An 8870-nucleotide genomic window follows, 5' to 3' on the forward strand; every position below is an offset into this window, starting at 1 on the left:
CGTCGCTAAATAAGCACCAATTTGGGTTTATGACGGATTATATTTCATCACTAATTCCATCGTTGTTTTAGAGACGGAATATTATCTGTCACTAATCCATCACAAAATTTTAAATAAAAAATAAAAAAAAGAGCCCTGAGGCGTGCACCTCATACGCCTTGAGGTGCACGCCTCGAGGCGAGCTGTCCCTCAAGCCGAGGCGTACACGCTAATGGCAAGATACATGCTTTGTTCGCTTGATTTCTCTGCTTCATCATCAGGCATGGTTGATCCAAAAAACTCACCCTGGCAGCCTTGCAGTGGCTCTCAAAGGACCAATGCTAGGCAATTCAAGAGTTCCAGCTTCAAAATTCATCCACATAACCAGTAGTAAATGAGAAAGGGACTTCAAAACATGTAATTGTGTTTCCATCAACAAAGAATGGTCTACCTGTGACCGAGCGAAGCAAGAGGGTCATCCCTTGAGGTTTATCACTTTTGTATCACAAAGTTCAAATAAACTCTTACCATTTTTGTATGGTGGAGCTAGGACTTCTTGCAGAAGTATGGTATAAGGCAATCAATAGTTGAGAGCTTAAACATATCATATTAGAAACCCAAAACTCTTACCATTTTTCAAAATATAAACAGACAAATCATAAATCTAATCATCTGATATATTTGACAAGAAAAGAAACTTATGTCCAAACTCCAAATACATAAAACGAAGTACTAAGTATTATCTTTTAACATTGTCATCAAGTTCAGCTTTGTTCAAGATAATACATAAAAGTACTTATGCTCTGAAAAGGATGGTCTTCAAGCAGAAAATCTCCTTAAACCAGAGACTGATAGAACTAAGCAAAACTTGCTACAGAACTCTTGCATAACCTGTGTTTGAATTGTAATTGAGATACTGATTATTCACTTCTGAATGAGATAGCCGCTTTTTGACAAATTTGCAAAAGGGACGCCATAGTCTGAAGACTACGAGTCACATGGAGATAGTATACATAAACACGATAGGGAAAACAACACAAAACTTTGGTTGTCATATTTTGTGGTACTTCTGCCATTGTTCAAAATTTTGATTTTTGAAAACTCTAGACTTGTTTTCTTCAAACCACTGATACAATGACCAACTTCAAAATATCGAATGAGACCAACCACCCATAAACATCAGATATTAATGTTTATACCAAATGTCAACTTCTGTTGCCAAAGAGTTTCTACACAATGAACATAAACAAGAAATATCATGATGTTGCAATGGACCCTAACAAGTAGCTCTTTAAACTATGTTCTGAAGCTCCATTGATAAAACTGCAACTAATATTTGATTTAGAAATGTCTGAATTCCTTGAACCAAGCTTCTTCGATTTTGCAATCAAAGAACAGAAACAAAAGCCTAAATAAATTGCATAGCATATCTAAAGAACAAAATTAAAAACAACTTTTCCATAACTATAATGAGCTAAAATATTGGGGCACAACTTCATATGATAATAGGGAGTTCTCCCGCCAAATCAGAAAAAAATAGAACTCAATAGCAGAAGCCAGTGGCTCAATGGATAATACTGTGAATTAAAAGCAAAAACTACAAACTATAAATTGATGATATTAAGGGAAATCCAAATGATTGCACATGTTAAAATAATAATCAACAAGGAATCCATCTGTCATTTCAAGTCTACAGTAACAATAGAAATGTCAGCCATTCCCATACCACATGCAATGCAAATCAAGGAAAAGAAGGAAAAAAATAGTTAAACAGCTAAACCCTCAACAAGAGCAAGATACATTTGGCGGAAAAGAACTCTCAAGTGCTATATCACTTGGAACAATTATCATGGAAGTTTCTCTATAATTTCCATATTCGTTTGACGGTCGATGAAACACTCTTTGGCACTTTCCTACTCTTCTTGACTGAACTCGTCCTCTGCTTCATTTTCTTAGACTTGGAAGACTCCTTTATTACACGAATTGGTCCAGAAGGTATCCCTTTCTTGAGGGCACTGCCTCTCGGCATCATTGATGGAGGCAACCACAAGCTTTGCGGAGGCAAGGGACTGTGTGGCTTCCAAACCAAGTTATTCTTCATAGAAAATCTCACTTTCTTTGTGCTTTTCTCCCTACTCTTCCCAGTGGCACTCATGTTAATTTCCAGTGAAACCGGGCTATGGTTGACATCCTCACTACCACTCTTTGTTCTCTTCCTCTTCTTTGACACAATGCCTACCAATTAATCGGGTGAGCTTGACAAGTTTCCCTACTCATCCAAATTCGTACTCTGCACCAGCACGCCATTAACACCTTTCGTTCTCTTTCTCTTTTTTGAAGAGAAATACGGTAAGGAGCAATGCAGGTCAAAATGCAGAATGAAGAGGTTGTTGATCCATTCAACCTTTTCTTATTCTGGTGGGAGTGGATTGATGAGATTCCTCTGCAACATCAAAGACACTAGATTAACCGAACAATAACAAGGGCAGATTCAAAGAAGAAAATAGAGAAAATAAAACCCTAATAGAATTTGAGAGATTGAGAGAGAGAGAGAGAGATTTGATCCACCAAGACTCCCTCTTCTGTGTACGGGGTGTGTTTGCAGATTCACGAGATGCCCTCTCTTCTCGTGCTTCCCGTGGTTCGACTGCCTGGAGCAACACTTCGGTGACGGGTGGAAGAGGGTGGGCATCTACGGCACGCTCAAGGGGTCTCTCGGGGAGATAAAGCAATAGAAGGACGTGCTCCTGGCGCTCATGGAGCTGTGGTCGTGGGAGAGGAGGCCGACGTTCGGACGAGGAAGCCAATTTGAGGTAAAGAGAGAGAAAATTTCATGCCCAAGATGAGCTGGTTTAAATCGAAACTTAGCGACTGAATTAGCAACAGACAAATTCCGTCGCAAAATCCATCGCTAATTAGCGATGGTTTTTGCGATGGAAAATTTTTGCCGCTCATCCATCGCAAAGTTGCGACAAAACTTAAGACAAATTTTTTTCATCGAGAATCCATCGCTAATTCGCGACAAATTGTGCGGCAAAATTTGTTCGTCGCTAATTCAAATTTTGGCGACGGCTAGTTTTTTCTAGCTAATCCGTCGTAAATTTGCGACAGAAAAAATCCGCCGTAAATTTATGTTGCTAATTAACGTTTTTCTTGTAGTGTTTTTTTTAGACATTTGTAGAAATCCTCCCAAGGATCCGGGGTATATCACAAATTTAATATAACGAAACCATAATCCATTCTATGCATTGAATCAACTTGAAGTAATAAGTAGAACTTCATTAATTAAATCAATAAGTTAAAAAGTCTAAAACATAAAATCGACTCTATCATAATCACACCCTCTGGTCAGAACCCAAACACCAATCACAAGTCTTTCATCCTCCAACCAGCCAGACCTAGACATCACTGAGCATTTGTGCTTGCAAAACCGTTCTAAGAAAATGAGTAATAATCAAAGTCCTCGTATGAATTCTTCTAAAAATTCAGCAGTAAAGGAAATAGCATAAATTTCAAAATAATATCACAAGCAATAACGTACCACAATTATCTTACCATCCAAGCATTCAACCAAATATCATATAAAGCCAAATATGCAAAGATACATGAACTAATATTGAATAGTAAAATATGCGTGATTTAATGCACATGCATGAATAACTTATTAAGTTATTTATCAGAGTTGCTTTTGCATACATGTCCTTATTAAATACACACAAATTTAATTTTTATTTTTTCTTAAACCCGCGAATACTCAAAACGAGCACAAATTCTCAAAGCTCAAGATAGGTTCTTAGTCATAGCTTAACACATAATTTATATTTTATTTAGTGGGTTTCACACTTATTCCTCAACCGATATCAGGAATCCTCACCTTTCATTGGAACATTAGGAATCCTCACCTAATGTCGAAACATCAATGAAAATCCTCAACCATTGACAATACTTTCTTAGTATACCAATAACTACAGTTGAATCAACATCATCGCTCTCATGCAAAGTGGCTGAAAGCTCCCTAAAACCATGACCGGGAAGTGAATCACACATCGGGTTCTGAAAACACAATTGCACTCAGAGTTTTAGTATCCTCATGGTCCCCCATGACTGCCATCTAAGATTCTCATACTGTGGAAGGGACATCAAGGAAGAAATTAATTACAATGTTTTAGTCTCTTTTACTATTTCAAATCAATTTCAAGTTCTTTACACAAGAACCATTTTGCAAATCTATATAAAAAAATAATCTTGGGATTTGGCCCTCACAATTTAATAGTGTAATTAAAATTGGAAAACCAATAATTTTCAAAAATTATTTTGCAAGGCATAAACAATTTAATAACATTGGAGCAACACATGCTCATGGCCTACACAGGCCTGTAGTGGTTCACACATAACCACTAACATATCTCAACAAGTAGTTTATGTCAATTGTAAAATTTCAGTGAATATAAGCACACACAGTTTCCAAACATGTTCATAATGCACATTCAAAATACAAAAAAGAATGTGCATTTAACCAATCAAATACACATGCAAATAGAAGCTTGCAGACTACACCATTCACGATCAATTTCATGCATATAATCAACCAAACATGCATATAATCATAGCTATACAAACATCTAATTATTTTCAGATTCATGCGTATGATATGCATAATTTCAAACTGATCGGTTTAGGATCAAATTCATGTACCAAATTAGAAAATACATATTCCGTTTAAATTCATGTACATAAATCGGCTATGAATTTTTTTTTAAGTGTCGATCATATTTGTGTATATGGTCAAAATCATGTACATATATTGACCCAAACAGAAAAATATTCACAACAGGTCCAGTTCATGTACATGATCAGAATCATGTACATGTATCGATGAGTCTTAAATAACATCATCTAAGTTGATTCTGAATAGGTTCATGTACATGGATCGGCCATGCACAACATAACAGTATCTAGGTTGATTCATGTACATGAATAAGTTCATGTACATGGATCAGCCAAGCATAAATATCCATATCAACATCTTGTCTAATCCATATACATGATTAGATTCATGTACATGGATCAACTACTCATGAAATAAACATATCACAGCTGGTCTGATCCATGTATATGGGTTGGCCAAACATGAAGAAACATATTAACAACTAGTCTGATCCATGTGCATGATCAGATTCATGTACATGGGTCGACTAGACATATGTTAATAATCAGCTGAGCTGATTCATGTTCATGAACAAGTTCATGTACATGGATCAACCAACCACAACAGTCGGCTAGTTATGTATAAACATATCAACAGTTGGGTTGGTCCATGTACATAATCAAATTCATGTACATGGGTCGGCCGATCATACATAAACATCCCCTTAGCTGGTCTGATCAATGTACATGATAAGATTCATATACATGGATCGATCAGTCATATATAAACATAAACTAGTCTGATTCATGTACATGAATAGATTCATGTACATGGATCAGCCAGTCATGAATTCAATGACTATGACTACTGGCCAAATTCATGTACATAATCTGATTCATATACATGTATCGGCAAATCAAGATAATAATATTTGCTGGCCAGATTAATGTATATGATCGGGATCATGCATATGGGTCGGCCAACACAAAGAAATCCATGCACAAACATGATATGAACTCATAACCAGAAAAAACACTTAACTGGCTGAAAATACATACAAGCATGAGATCGACAGATTCGACTACATATCTAGTTTCAGAAGCATGCTTAGAGAAATCGATGAACATGAACTATATGCATATATTTAGATGCATGATCAAGAAAATCGATAATCTAATTTACATGTATATTCTCAAATGCATGAGCATGAAAAATTGATAAACCTGAACTACATGAAATCTTTCAGATGCATGATCAAGAAAATCAACAAATCAGAATATATATATATATATATATATATATATATATATATATATATATATATATATATATATATATATATATATATATATATATATATATATATATATATATATATATATATTCAGTATACATGAACATAGAAAATCGACATATCTGAATCACGTATGCACTTTTAGATGCATGATTATGGAAAATCGATAAATCTGAAGTACATATACCTATATATATTCAGATGCATGAACAAGAAAATTTGACAAATCTGAAATATATATAGCTTTAAAATCACATTTTCCCTTTTTTCCTTCTAAACTTATGCTCAAATCAGTTTATATGATTCCCTTTCCCATGCGAATTAAGAGAGAAACATGTACCTTGATTCAAAGTATAAAAAACTAAAAAAATCGATGGATATGTGTATTTTTTTCTTCTTTTTTCTCTTTTTTTCTTTCTTTTTCTCTCACACAATTTCTCACTATTTCTTTTTTTCAACAGTCGCTATTTCTCTTTCTCTCACTCTCTCTCTAAAACACGAGTTCTAGAGGGAGAGAGCTTAGGACCCCTTTTTATATTTTTGTTTAAGCCTTCTAGATAGGGGTTGGTGTCCCCTTCTAGATACCCTCTATATGGGTAGAGTTTTACCTAGTGTAGAACTCTACTTTTGTATCTCATCTATATATTTTTATCTATTATTATTTTATTTATTTAATATTCTTAAAGAATATTCCAGGAGGGACGCTCCCTTTTGAAAGGTCCTCATGGGGTAGAGTTCTACCCATCCTTATTCTATTTTAAAGTTGGTTGTTTTAAAAACTTTAAATTCAAGTTAGTTTTAAAATTGCCATGAATGGATTTCGGATTCATATTGGATCCAAGATCCAAATTCAAATGAATCCCAACCTAGACCGGATCCTAGTCAATATGGATATTAGACTGGGTCCAGATTCATATTAACATGAATCAAATGGAGATCAGTTTCAAACCAGAAAATGCTAAAAAATAGAGGTTGATCATTTATGAAAAATGCATTTTTTGAGCCGAACGTAATCTAATTTCGAGAAAATAGATCTCCTATGAGATCTACATTTTGAGGCAAATCTAACGGTGGTTTAACTCAATTTTGCCTGAATTTTGCTCAAATTTAAAGGTTAAAAACTAAAAAAATCTTAAATTATAATTAACTTAATTACTTTTTGTTTGTAGGCTCTGGGCCACGCCCAAACCCAACTGACATCACCTCTATTTAATTATTTTCCTATAATTTAAAATTTTATATTTTAGAGTTTAAAAACCATGAAAAATTATGAGATATTACAATAGGAAGTTTTACTAGTTCTCATTTCTGCATTTTTTCAAGTGCATTCATCTCATCAACCATGGCTCTTTGTCACTGCTCTTTTCCTATTGCCTCCGCATAGGACTCAAGCTCAACATAGGAATGGATTAAGGCGAGGAAAGCACGATGATGAAGAGCAAAGGACTCATAAGACACAAAACGAGATGAAAGTACAGAAGTTCTAAAACTTTTATGTACCTGAGAAGATGTGGAAGAAGACGATGGTAATTCTAAGCATGTCTTGGATAAGCTGCCATAAGAATGGGATCAAGATTGGCCTCTTCACTTTCTTGGTCTTTCACTTGATCAAAAAATGAAATTTCAATTACACGTTCATGTCTCCTTGAATAGGTCTGACCAAACATGTCTTCTCTCGCTAGAACTTGCTCCTCTTAACTCTTCATCCTCTCTGCCACCTTTCCTTTCTTCAAAAGGAACAAAAAACGATAAGTCAAACGTATTTTTCAACTTTTCTCCATAATGATTAAAGTATAACACATTCTCTTGAAAAACCACATACTTGGATACCCACACTCTTGATCATGCATATATTTTAGGGTTTATTTCATATTAATATATGCATGATTTCATGAAAAAGCGTATTAAAAACCCAATTTTGTGCTAGTTTCGAGTAAATGTGCTAAAATGATTAAAAAATAGAAAATGTTTGAAAATTAGTTCTATTTTGCAATTTAATGCATATTTTACATTGTCATTAATGGAGTAGTTTTAGTTTTTGAAATAATAAAAAAACTAGAGTTAAAATAGAGTTAGTTTAGATTTTTGAAAAACATAGTCAAAATGAGGTGTTTTGTAAATAACTTTTTGAAGGAAAGGTTTTAAAATATAATTCTTTAAAAAGAGATGGACTTATGAAAAAAATCCAAACTCTTTAAATATGATACGTAGGGGGAAGAAAAGCTTGCCTTCCCCCTTGCACCTTCTCCTTCTCTTCTTACCCTTCCTCTTCACCTCTTCCTTCTCTTCTTCTCCTTCTCCCTCTTTCTCTCATCTATCCTCTTCCTTCTTTCCGGTGGAGATATTCAATCCGGCGATGGCGTACGGAAGGAATCCACCTCTCTTCTAACCCCTTCAGTCTCGGTAAGTCTTTTTTTCTCTGATCTTCTTCTCTTCTTCATCTTCTTCTATCCTCCCTTCTTTTCTTAAAATTTTGTGTGCATTGCGTTGATTTTCTGTAGCATTTCATAGCATTCATAGTGTTATTTGCAGTTAATTTTCTGAAGCTTAATTAAAGATTAATTACAGTCATTGCATTAGCATAGATTGCATCATAGGTTTTAGTTTATAGCATTTTCAATTTGTTTCTTGCAAAGTATCAACACATCTGAAGATTAATCGATCGTTTGATCGATTATTGATCCCGATTGAATATCTGAAGTCTGATCAGATCTTTGGATCAGATCTCTGGATCAGATCTCTGGATAGATTCCAGCTTGATGATCATCCTGAAATGAAACGTTTGATGCTTGAATGATCATCATAAATCAGAGTATCTGATTTTCGGATTGAATCCTTTGGTCATCGATTGATTCCAGTTTGCTGGAATCTGGTAACGCGAACCTTTGAATCACAACATCCTCCGTTGAATGCTTTGTTTATCTCTGGTGAATATTGTGTTCGTTTGAA

This window comes from Nuphar pumila, chromosome 16 (genome assembly GCF_984573655.1).
Source record: "Nuphar pumila chromosome 16, dmNupPumi1.hap1.1, whole genome shotgun sequence".
NCBI lineage: Eukaryota > Viridiplantae > Streptophyta > Magnoliopsida > Nymphaeales > Nymphaeaceae > Nuphar > Nuphar pumila.